Here is a 12,391-nt window from a genome sequence, read left to right as displayed (position 1 = left end):
AAATGCTTCCCTGATTCAACTTGAATCTAAAACCATATTGGAACTAGACAGTAAGGTCCCTAACGGGCTCAATACGACAGAGGATCTGTACCATTTTTTATAGGGCTCTATGAAGAATGAGGGGTTGCTCAGCTTGGTCTATTTGGGGTACATGCTGTAACATTATTATTCCTTGGTTCGGGACCTCCTGTACCCGACTAGATACTATGGTGTAACATTACTAACTGAAATGATCCATGTCATCTATTTTATTCTTGGAAAATCACCTTTTCATTTGTACTTTTTTTAATCACATGGGAATACAGATTTGGTTTATTAAATCCAGCTGTACGGGCACATTTCACTTCTATAGGGTCAATTATGCTTAGTTTTCCCCTACATTATTTTTGGTTCCACCCTGTGGATTCATCTTCTTCAGTTTAGGTCCCTCCCTTTTTTGGTGGGCCCCACAATACCAAGGGGCTGCCATCTATTTAAGATGTCCCAATAACTATTATGCAGATGGATTTATTTATTCATGACAGTACTCAGATCACATAAGAGACATTGTATTTAATGATTGGTTTACAATGCGACATTTTGCACATTTCAATAATGGAAAGAATGGTTTTTAGAAATTTTTGATATTTCAATGTGGTTTTTAAGTATTTATAATATTACTTTTAACACATGCCATTCTATTTTCACTTTGCACAATTGTTTACATAATGTTTACATAATACATAGTATTTATGCTGCTTTCATACAATGTTTTTTGATCCACTTGTACTGTATTCATCAGGTTAGTCATATTTAACAGTCATATTGCATTTATGCATATATATATTGTTTTATTGAATTTATTCAACAATATGTTAAATGACTAATGTGGAACCGATTTGTAATAATTTTCAATTACAAGTGACCTTTCCAATGTCCATTTGGGGAACCATGTTTACTCTATAGTATGTTGTCTATTTTCACTAATCACATGGTGTATTCCACAACATATAAGAATAAGGCTTTTAGATTTGCATTTCACTGTGATCAAGGGCATCCGCCCGAAACGCGTCAGTCCGCTGCGTGCTTTGAAAATTGGTGCAATAAAATAAACATCTTGCCTTATTTTGGGATTCGCTGGTCTTTGTTCGCCACTGGTTGGAGGTTCGAGATCGTTACTTGGATTTATATATATATATATATATATATATCCTGATTCCACTCTCAACGCCGGCTTCCCAATGGCGTTCACAAAAGACGAGAGAGACAGACTCTTTCCAATTCAGCAGCCGCTGAGAATCTTTATTTTTTTCAGTTAATTGTAGTGCATTGCCGTGCCAAACCAAACGCGTTTCGGCGTTCCTGACGCCTTGCTCGCTGGTAGTGATTGTGAGGTTCCCTCCATTTTTTGTTTTCTAAAGTGCTACGTGATTGGTCAGTATCAGTCCATGAAAACCGAAGACATACTACACCATACAGTTCTGGGCATTCATTTAGTCACCATGATGTTAATATTCATTAAATATCAACAATTAAAACTGTTGCATATACCTTATACGTTTACAAATCACTTGAATTTCATCATTTTCTTAAAACAAGAGAATATGTATTCTTAACCGTAATTACTCACATCATACCTCAAATCAAAGAGAGTGCCTCAAAAAATACTACTGTACATAGATATGTGCTGTACATTCACTGGTCTAATTATTAAATCAGTTCGGTTTTCATAAATATATTTCTAACCAATAGCTCCACACATTGTGTGCACATGTGCTCATAAAGTGCAAAAATGTATTATAAAAATGGGTAGTTTTGTAATACTTCCAGCCGGAAGTATCCAATTGTTGTTACCACTTTGTTAAAAACAATATTTTATCTATAAAAAAGAGGGATTTGTGAGGGGCAGAGGGGCGGTTCTATAATCTGTTTTCATATCTGTACAAATACAAAATTGCAATCATATTCAACATCCTAATGTTTCATTTTATTAATAAATATTCATATTTTATATATATATGTCACCACAACCTCCTTCAAAAGAACGAGCAGTGGCCTCATAGGGGAGACTTGGAAGCATCTTTATTTTGTTAAATGGCGGATACATTTCGGCCTTCAGGGTGCTTTACTTAAACATCCAAGTGCCTCCTGCTAGTCACCAATAGTGAGCGTCCGCTCCACCCATCCAGTGTTAGCTCACCTAACCCAGTGCGTGATGTTGTTACGGACAGCAAATCCCAGGATGCATTTCTCTCCCAGGTAAGTGGTGCCGGGCGTTTGGTCAATACTTGTCCCAAAGTGGATTAGCGGACTGCAGGGCTAGATGTTTGTGATGCCGGTATCCTACAGAGTAGAATGAAAATCGCCTCCTCAGGTCCCCAAAACCGCTCCAGCCGCCAAACTCAGGATTCAGTGGAGTGGGGGCAGGTATGACATGCATCCCGCCCGACTTCGAAGTGGAATACTTCAATGCGACCGCTTTATGTAGTCCTGAGCTCGAGGGCGGGCCCAATCCAATCCAATCACTAGGAAGACACACAACCTGCCGAAGCAGCAGCCAGCGAGGAACCGGGCCAACTTATAAAGCGGGGGCCTCTGTAGCGCGATACTGGCAAGCGCGCATAAATGTCACCACAACCTCCTTCAAAAGAACGAGCAGAGATCTCATAGGGGAGACTTGGAAGCATCTTTATTTTGTTAAATGGCGGATGCATTTTGGCCTTTCCGGCTCTCGTCAGCGCCATAAAGTTCAGGGTGCTTCACTTAAACATCCAAGTGCCTCCTGCTGGTCACCAATAGTGAGCGTCCGCTCCGCCCATCCAGTGTTAGCTCACCTAACCCAGTCCGTGATGTTGTGACGGACTGCAAATCCCAGGATGCATTTCTCTCCCAGGTAAGTGGTGCCGGGCGTTTGGTCAATACTTGTCCCAAAGTGGATTAGCCGACTGCAGGGCTAGATGTTTGTGATGCCGGTATCCTGCAGAGTAGAATGAAAAGCGCCTCTACGGGTCCCCAAAACCCAAACCTACCCCTGAACCCTAAAATACCCCTGTACCCCAAAACCCAAACCTAGCCCTGAACCCTTAAAATACCCCTGTAGCCCAAAACCCAAACCTACCCCTGAACCCTAAAAATACCCCTGTACCCCAAAACCCAAACCTAGCCCGAACCCTAAAAATAACCCTGTACCCCAAAACCCAAACCTACCCCTGAACCCTAAAATATCCCTTTACCCCCAAACCTAGCCCTGAACCCTAAAAATACCACTGTAACCTAAAACACAAACCTACCCCTGAACCCTAAAATACCCCTGTAGCCCAAAACCCAAACCTAGCCCTGAACCCTTAAAATACCCCTGTACCCCAAAACCCAAACCTACCCCTGAACCCTAAAAATACCCCTGTACCCCAAAACCCAAACCTAGCCCGAACCCTAAAAATAACCCTGTACCCCAAAACCCAAACCTACCCCTGAACCCTAAAATATCCCTTTACCCCCAAACCTAGCCCTGAACCCTAAAAATACCACTGTAACCTAAAACACAAACCTACCCCTGAACCCTAAAATACCCCTGTAGCCCAAAACCCAAACCTAGCCCTGAACCCTTAAAATACCCCTGTACCCCAAAACCCAAACCTACCCCTGAACCCTAAAAATACCCCTGTACCCCAAAACCCAAACCTAGCCCGAACCCTAAAAATAACCCTGTACCCCAAAACCCAAACCTACCCCTGAACCCTAAAATATCCCTTTACCCCCAAACCTAGCCCTGAACCCTAAAAATACCACTGTAACCTAAAACACAAACCTACCCCTGAACCCTAAAATACCCCTGTACCCCAAAACCCAAACTTAGCCCTGAACCCTTAAAATACCCCTGTACCCCAAAACCCAAACCTACCACTGAACCCTAAAAATACCCCTGTACCCCAAAACCCAAACCTAGCCCTGAACCCTAAAAATAACCCTGTACCCCAAAACCAAAACCTACCCCTGAACCCTAAAATACCCCTGTACCCCAAACCCAAACCTTGCCCTGAACCCTTAAAATACCCATGTACCCCAAAACCCAAACCTACCCCTGAACCCTAAAAATACCCCTGTACCCCAAAACCCATACCTATCCCTAAACCCTAAAACTACCCCTGTACCCCATAACTCAAAACTATATCTGAACCCTTAAAATACCCAAACACCCCAAAATATATACCTCAGTACCCCAAAACATATATCCCTATACCCATACTTACCTTATCCAAACATTAAAAAAAAAATGCTTTTACCATTCATGCATTTACAACGAATTTCGTTGTAAATGTATGCGTGGTAAAAGCATATAAAATGTAATGCCATGCGTTATAATGGCATTGCGGAGTCATGGTACTTTCTAAATGAAAGTATGCGGAGTGATGGTATGCGGAAAGAAAGTTGTGGAATAATGGGTTTCCCCTCCCCCGGTAAGTACATTGGTGGCACGGCGGCCCACATCTCCAGCAAAATACTCATATTTTTTCACCACCCATTTGAAAAATGCACAGGTCTCTCTCATTGGTGGCCAGCACCGACATACACTTTTAGACACACCTCCCGCCACAAGTTCTAGAATTGCGAACTTTAGAGCTGGGGAGCTACGTTCGAATCTCGGCATCAGCTCAACATCCTGTGATTCCAGGCAAATTGCTTTCTCTCCCCGTGCTTACCACAAATGAATGTGTTCTTCTGTAATGTAAACTGTGCTCATGTCATGTTGTCCAGTTCGCGCTATATAATATTGCAAGGAAAAATAAAGTAGGGAAACTCGAGTTCACACACTACTGAACGCGCACTCTTAAGTGCATCAGCAGTGCACTGTGAATCGAAGCGTTTCACAGGCCTGTCACAGATAAGAAATGCTATCTAAACAAAATCCTACAAAACAATATACTACTGGCCGGCAGCAATTCATACCCGTACAACGTCGGGACGGGCTGCTAGTATATATATATATATATCTATACTACTATTATAAAGGAAGAACTTTGAACCTTTGAGGCGGGTAAACTCAGGAACCACAGCGCCAATCCACACACCCGATACATCGTTGTAATCGTCAGGGTGTGCAGATGGACATAGGCTATATAAACTTAATAAATATACGTAATTTCAAAAATGTACCCAAAAAAAAAAGTAGTCCCTTGGAAGAAGCGCCGGCCGCGAAGTGCGTGCTGACGTTAGGAGCGCGGGGAGGAGCGGCGTACAGGAGCGTGAAGAGGACCGGTGGACATGAGCGCGGGTAGGAGCGGCGCACAGGCGGGGAGGAGCGGTGAGGAGCGGCAGACAGGCGGTGAGGAGAGGTGGACAGGCGGTGAGGAGCGGCGGACAGGCGGGGAGGAGCGGTGGACAGGTGGTGAGGAGCGGCGGACAGGCGGTGAGGAGCGGCGGACAGGCGGTGAGGAGCGGCGGACAGGCAGGGAGGAGCGGTGAGCGGCGGATTAGGCAGGTTATTTATTTATTTATTTAGGAGCGGTGAGCGGCGGCAAAATACAAAAGCAAACGTTACATTAAATGAAGCAAAAATGACAATCGTGAGTCAACAAAATACAAGAGGATGCAAACGGTGCATTACAAAAGTGAGCCAAACGGTGCATTACAGGAGGAAAAAGTGACGTGTGCAGGTTACAAAAGCGTACAAAGTAAGCAAACGTTACATTAAATCAAACAAAAATGACGATCGTGAGCCAACAAAATACAAGAGGAAGCAAATGGTGCATTACAAAAGTGAGCCAAATGGTGCATTACAGGAGGAAAAAGTGACATGTGCAGGTTACAAAAGCCTACAAAGTAAACAGAGGTATAATACTGCATTACCAACAGCAGACCCCTCAGAACTGAAAAACTACCGACCCATCTCCCTCCTCCCTTTCCCGGCCAAAGTCATCGAGAAAGCCGTCAACAGCCAACTCGCAGCCTTCCTTGAATCCAACAACTCCCTGGATCCCTCACAGAACGGCTTTCGAGCCAAACACAGCACCGAGACCGCCCTCATTGCGGCGACCGACGACATCCGAGCACTCCTGGACAACGGTGAAACAGTGGCCCTCATTCTTCTCGACCTCTCCGCCGCCTTCGACACTGTCTGTCACAACACCCTCATACAACGCCTCAACAACATCGGCATACAAGGAAAAGCCTTGGACTGGATCATCTCGTTCCTAGCCGGGAGAACACAGAGAGTCCGACTCCCCCCTTTCTACTCAGAGCCCACCGAAGTCATCTGCGGCGTACCTCAAGGCTCCTCACTCAGTCCCACCCTCTTCAACGTCTACTTGAGTCCCCTCGCCTCCATCGCACGTCGACACAACCTCAACATCATCTCCTACGCCGACGACACCCAGCTGATACTTTCCCTCACCAAAGACCCCAACACCGCCAAGGACAACCTTCACGAAGGTATGAAAGAAGTAGCCGAATGGATGAAACGGAGCCGCTTAAAACTCAACTCAGACAAAACTGAGGTGCTCATCCTTGGATCCTCCCCCTCAGCTTGGGACGACTCTTGGTGGCCTTCCGCTTTGGGATCAGCGCCCACACCCACTGACCATGCACGTAACCTTGGCTTCATTCTAGACTCCTCTCTCTCAATGTCCAGACAAGTCAACGCCGTATCGTCCTCCTGCTTCAACGTCCTTCGCATTCTCAAAAAGATCTTCCGCTGGATCCCCCTCGAAACAAGAAAGACTGTCACCCATGCACTGGTCACGAGTCGACTGGACTATGGCAACACTCTCTACGTCGGAATTACAACAAAATTGCAGAAAAAGCTCCAGCGCATCCAAAACGCATCAGCGAGACTCATATTAGACATCCCGCGCCAAGAGCACATCACTGGTCACTTAAAAAACCTCCACTGGCTTCCCGTCAACAAAAGAATTACTTTCCGCCTTCTTACCCACGCACACAAGGCCCTTTATAATCTAGGACCAGAATGCCTCAACTCCCGACTGTCCTTCTACTATCCCACCCGCCAACTAAGATCATCCACTCAAGCCCTCGCCGCAGTCCCGCGCATCCGAAAAACCACCATGGGTGGCAGATCCTTCTCCTTCCTGGCTGCCAAGACCTGGAACTCACTCCCCACCCACCTCCGCCTTACTCAGAATCACATCTCCTTCAGAAAAGAACTGAAAACTTGGCTATTCGATAAACAATGAACCCCTCCCCCTAGTGCCTTGAGACCCTCTGGGTGAGTAGTGCGCTTTATAAATGCCTGAACTTGAACTTGAACTATTACAGGAGGAAAAAGTGACGTGTGCAGGTTACAAAAGCGTACAAAGTAAACATAGAGGTATAATACTGCAATATATGGAGGAAGGCTCCGGGGGACCCACGGACAACGTCGGGCCGGGCGGGGGCCCTGAAGCCTAATTGCTCCCGGACAACGTCGGGACGGGCTGCTAGTATATATATTTATCCACACAAGCTTTCTCCATACAAAGGGGCCACCGACCCTGACAGGGCGGCCTCCGTGATGCAGGAACGGAGCAGCCTGCTTCTGACACACAGCACAAATGAATTGCCAAGGCTCGACATTGGAGAAAACAGAGCTCTTTATTTGACACAGCGTGGCAGATTTTAATCCATTTCAGACGCGTCTCGGCTAATTAGCCTTAATCATTGATGGATGGGTAGTATTGCCAAGTGGTCAAATGTATATGTGTGTGTATATAAATATATATATATATATATATATATATGTATATATATATATATATTACCTACTGGCGACTGCCAGTAGGTAGTTATAGTTAGTACCTAGTTTCCATAAGAAATCCACAACATTCCATTCGGAATAACTTTGGCGCTGGTAGACGAATCTTCGTGAATTTCTCCAAGAAAATGGCCTGCTTGGTTCCGCTCCTTCCCTGAAAGTTTGGGGGTGATTCGTCAAGTGGGGGCCGAGAAAAAACAGGAAACTGCCGATAAAGCGGCGATAATGGGCTTGATAATATGCCCTTGTGAATAACCATAGCAGCCCAGGTTAACATCAGAACCTGGGATGCTATGGGAATTTACAAGGGCCTATGTTTTTTATTAATGTTGGGAGGGTGGGCTTGATAATTCGTCCTTGTTAATTCCCATAGAAGTCTATGTTCTGGTGTTAACATGGGCTTCTCTGGGAAATAACAAGGCCGTATGATCAAGCTCATTATCGCCGTTTTATCGGCAGTTTCATGCCAATAAAACTGCAATAATTTTAACACCGGTCCTTGATAATATGCACCTAAGTTTACTGGTCAAAAAAAGAGCAATGGGCCATATTATCAACAAAAGGCGATACATTTTCGTCGCATTTATCGGCAGGAAACTGCAGATAAAACGGCGATAATGGGCTTGATAATATGCCCTTGTGAATAACCATAGCAACCCAGTTTAACACCAGAACCTGGGCTGCTATGTGAAGTTACAAGGGCCTATTATCAAGCACATTATTGCAGCTTTATCAGCAGTTTCCTGTCGATAAAAGAGGCGATAATGTATCGCCTTTTGTTGATAATATGCTCCTTTATTTCTATGATAGTATGTGAAGCTTTCCTTTTTAGGGCTCGGGCCTACGTCACCACGAAGTGGGGCGGAGCTCCGAGCTCTATAGTAAAAGAAAAAAAAAAAGAAAAGTGTCTTTAGGGGTCCGGACAGCAACATTCCTTAGTGCACACGCTTTTTTTATGGCATGTGCATGTTCATTCGTCTTCGCTGTGCTGTGTTTTTAGTAGCCTTGACATGATAGGCTATCTGTAATTTAGCGTGCGTCATCTTGGCATTTTCTCTGTGGTTACGCGCACAGGAGTCCATTAATTTCAATTATGAGCTGTCAGGGTGCCGCGATAATGTAATGCAGATGTTGTGGGCGCGTTCACCAGTCTGCTGGGAATGGCGGCGTTCGTGCTTTTCCTGTGTTTTCTTTCCGTGTAGGGCAGACTTTAAAGGCATTGTCTTAACAGGAGAAGGCCATATATCTTCAATTATCTCGCCATCACGGCGGAGATAATTGAAAACATATGTCTGCAGTGGCGAGGCCGAGAGCTGAGCAGGATGACTCCATGCCACAGTGTAAGAAAGCGTCCGCATCAAAGCAAAGTGTAAAACTTTAAAAAAAAAAAAAAGTGAAAAAGCGAGTGGCTGTGGGTGTCCAGGGGTGCAGCAGGTGCAGTGACACCGGGGCCTCGAGGGTCTCCTTTAACCCAGACAGTGCTGTATTTTACTACCAGTGGCTGTGAGGGTGCAGCAGGTGCAGTGACACCAGGGCCTCGAGGGTCTCCCTTAACCCAGACAGTGCTGTATTTTACTACCAGTGGCTGTGAGGGTGCAGCAGGTGCAGTGACACCGGGACCTCGAGGGTCTCCCTTAACCCTGACAGTGCTGTATTTTACTAGCAGTGGCTGTGGGTGTCCAGGGGTGCAGCAAGTGCAGTGACACCGGGGCCTCAAGGGTCTCCTTTAACCCAGACAGTGCTGTATTTTACTACCAGTGGCTGTGAGGGTGCAGCAGGTGCAGTGACACCAGGGCCTCGAGGGCCTCCCTTAACCCAGACAGTGCTGTATTTTACTAATAGTGGCTGTGAGGGTGCAGCAGGTGCAGTGACACCGGGGCCTCGAGGGTCTCCCTTAACCCTGACAGTGCTGTATTTTACTAGCAGTGGCTGTGGGTGTCCAGGGGTGCAGCAGGTGCAGTGACACCGGGGCCTCGATGGCCTCACTTTACCCTGACAGTGCTGTATTTTGCTACCAGTGGCTGTGAGGGTGCAGCAGGTGCAGTGACACCAGGGCCTCAAGGGTCTCCCTTAACCCAGACAGTGCTGTATTTTACTACCAGTGGCTGTGAGGGTGCAGCAGGTGCACTGACACCGGGGCCTCGAGGGTCTCCCTTAACCCTGACAGTGCTGTATTTTACTACCAGTGGCTGTGGGTGTCCAGGGGTGCAGCAGGTGCAGTGACACCGGGGCCTCGAGGGCCTCAGTTAACCCTGACAGTGCTGTATTTTACTACCAGTGGCTGTGGGTGTCCAGGGGTGCAGCAGGTGCAGTGACACCGGGGCCTCGAGGGTCTCCCTTAACCCGACAGTGCTGTATTTTACGAGTGGCGGTGGAAGTCCAGGGGTGCAGCAGGTGCAGTGACACCAGGGCCTCGAGGGTCTCCCTTAACCCAGACAGTGCTGTATTTTACTACCAGTAGCTGTGAGGGTGCAGCAGGTGCAGTGACACCGGGGCCTCGAGGGTCTCCCTTAACCCTGACAGTGCTGTATTTTTTTAGCAGTGGCTGTGGGTGTCCAGGGGTGCAGCAGGTGCAGTGACACCGGGGCCTCGATGGCCTCACTTTACCCTGACAGTGCTGTATTTTGCTACCAGTGGCTGTGAGGGTGCAGCAGGTGCAGTGACACCAGGGCCTCGAGGGTCTCGCTTAACCCAGACAGTGCTGTATTTTACTACCAGTGGCTGTGAGGGTGCAGCAGGTGCAGTGACACCGGGGCCTCGAGGGTCTCCCTTAACCCTGACAGTGCTGTATTTTACTACCAGTGGCTGTGGGTGTCCAGGGGTGCAGCAGGTGCAGTGACACCGGGGCCTCGAGGGCCTCACTTAACCCTGACAGTGCTGTATTTTACTACCAGTGGCTGTGGGTGTCCAGGGGTGCAGCAGGTGCAGTGACACCGGGGCCTCGAGGGTCTCCCTTAACCCAGACAGTGCTGTATTTTACTACGAGTGGCGGTGGAAGTCCAGGGGTGCAGTAGGTGCAGTGACACCAGGGCCTCGAGGGTCTCCCTTAACCCAGACAGTGCTGTATTTTACTACCAGTGGCTGTGAGGGTGCAGCAGGTGCAGTGACACCGGGGCCTCGAGGGTCTCCCTTAACCCTGACAGTGCTGTATTTTACTAGCAGTGGATGTGGGTGTCCAGGGGTGTAGCAGGTGCAGTGACACCTGGGCCTCGATGGCCTCACTTTACCCTGACAGTGCTGTATTTTGCTACCAGTGGCTGTGAGGGTGCAGCAGGTGCAGTGACACCAGGGCCTCGAGGGTCTCCCTTAACCCAGACAGTGCTGTATTTTACTACCAGTGGCTGTGAGGGTGCAGCAGGTGCAGTGACACCGGGGCCTCGAGGGTCTCCCTTAACCCTGACAGTGCTGTATTTTACTACCAGTGGCTGCGGGTGTCCAGGGGTGCAGCAGGTGCAGTGACACCGGGGCCTCGAGGGTCTCCCTTAACACTGACAGTGCTGTATTTTACTACCAGTGGCTGTGAGTGTCCAGGGGTGCAGCAGGTGCAGTGACACCGGGGCCTCGAGGGTCTCCCTTAACCCAGACAGTCCTGTATTTTACTACCAGTGGCTGTGAGGGTGCAGCAGGTGCAGTGACACCAGGGCCTCGAGGGTCTCCCTTAACCCAGACAGAGTAGTGAGTGCAGAGTAGTGAGTAGTGAGTAGAGTAGTGAGTAGTGAGTGTAGAGTGGTGAGTAGAGTAGTGAGTAGAGTAGTGAGTAGAGTAGTGAGTGCAGAGTAGTGAGTAGTGAGTAGAGTAGTGAGTAGAGTGGTGAGTAGTGAGTGCAGAGTAGTAAGTAGAGTAGTGAGTAGAGTAGTGAGTAGTGAGTAGAGTAGTGAGTAGAGTAGTGAGTAGAGTAGTGAGTAGTGAGTGTAATAGTGAGTAGAGTAGTGAGTAGTGAGTAGAGTAGTGAGTAGAGTAGTGAGTAGAGTAGTGAGTAGAGTAGTGAGTAGTGAGTGCAGAGTAGTGAGTAGTGAGTAGAGTAGAGTAGTGAGTAGGACATCACAGGCAGCAGCTGTGCAAGCTTCTTACACTCACAAGGAGACCACAGGCAGCTGAGTTGCAAGCTTCTCCCACTCACAAGAAGGACATCACAAACAGCAGCGGTGCAAGCTTCTCACACTCACAATAAGGACATCACAAACAGCAGCGGTGCAAGCTTCTCACACTCACAAGAACGACATCACAGGCAGCAGCAGTGCAAGCTTCTTACACTCACAAGGAGACCACAGGCAGCAGCGGTGCAAGCTTCTCACACTCACAAGAAGGAAATCACAGGCAGCAGCTGTGCAAGCTTCTTACACTCACAAGGAGACCACAGGCAGCTGATGTGCAAGCTTCTCCCACTCACAAGAAGGACATCACAAGCAGCAGCGGTGCAAGCTTCTCACACTCACAAGAACGACATCACAGCCAGCAGCAGTGCAAGCTTCTTACACTCACAAGGAGACGACAGGCAGCAGAGGTGCAAGCTTCTCACACTCACAAGAACGACATCACAAGCAGCAGTGTACAAGCTGCCCTTACACACTCACAGCAGGTACTGTGCCAAGGCAGCAGCAGCAACAGAGCAAGAGTCCCTTACAAAGAACAGGCACAGCACAGAAATGCACAATGCAATCTTCT

Source organism: Lissotriton helveticus, chromosome 12, assembly GCF_964261635.1.
Source record: "Lissotriton helveticus chromosome 12, aLisHel1.1, whole genome shotgun sequence".
Classification (NCBI taxonomy): Eukaryota; Metazoa; Chordata; class Amphibia; order Caudata; family Salamandridae; genus Lissotriton; species Lissotriton helveticus.
This window is presented reverse-complemented; position numbering follows the sequence as displayed.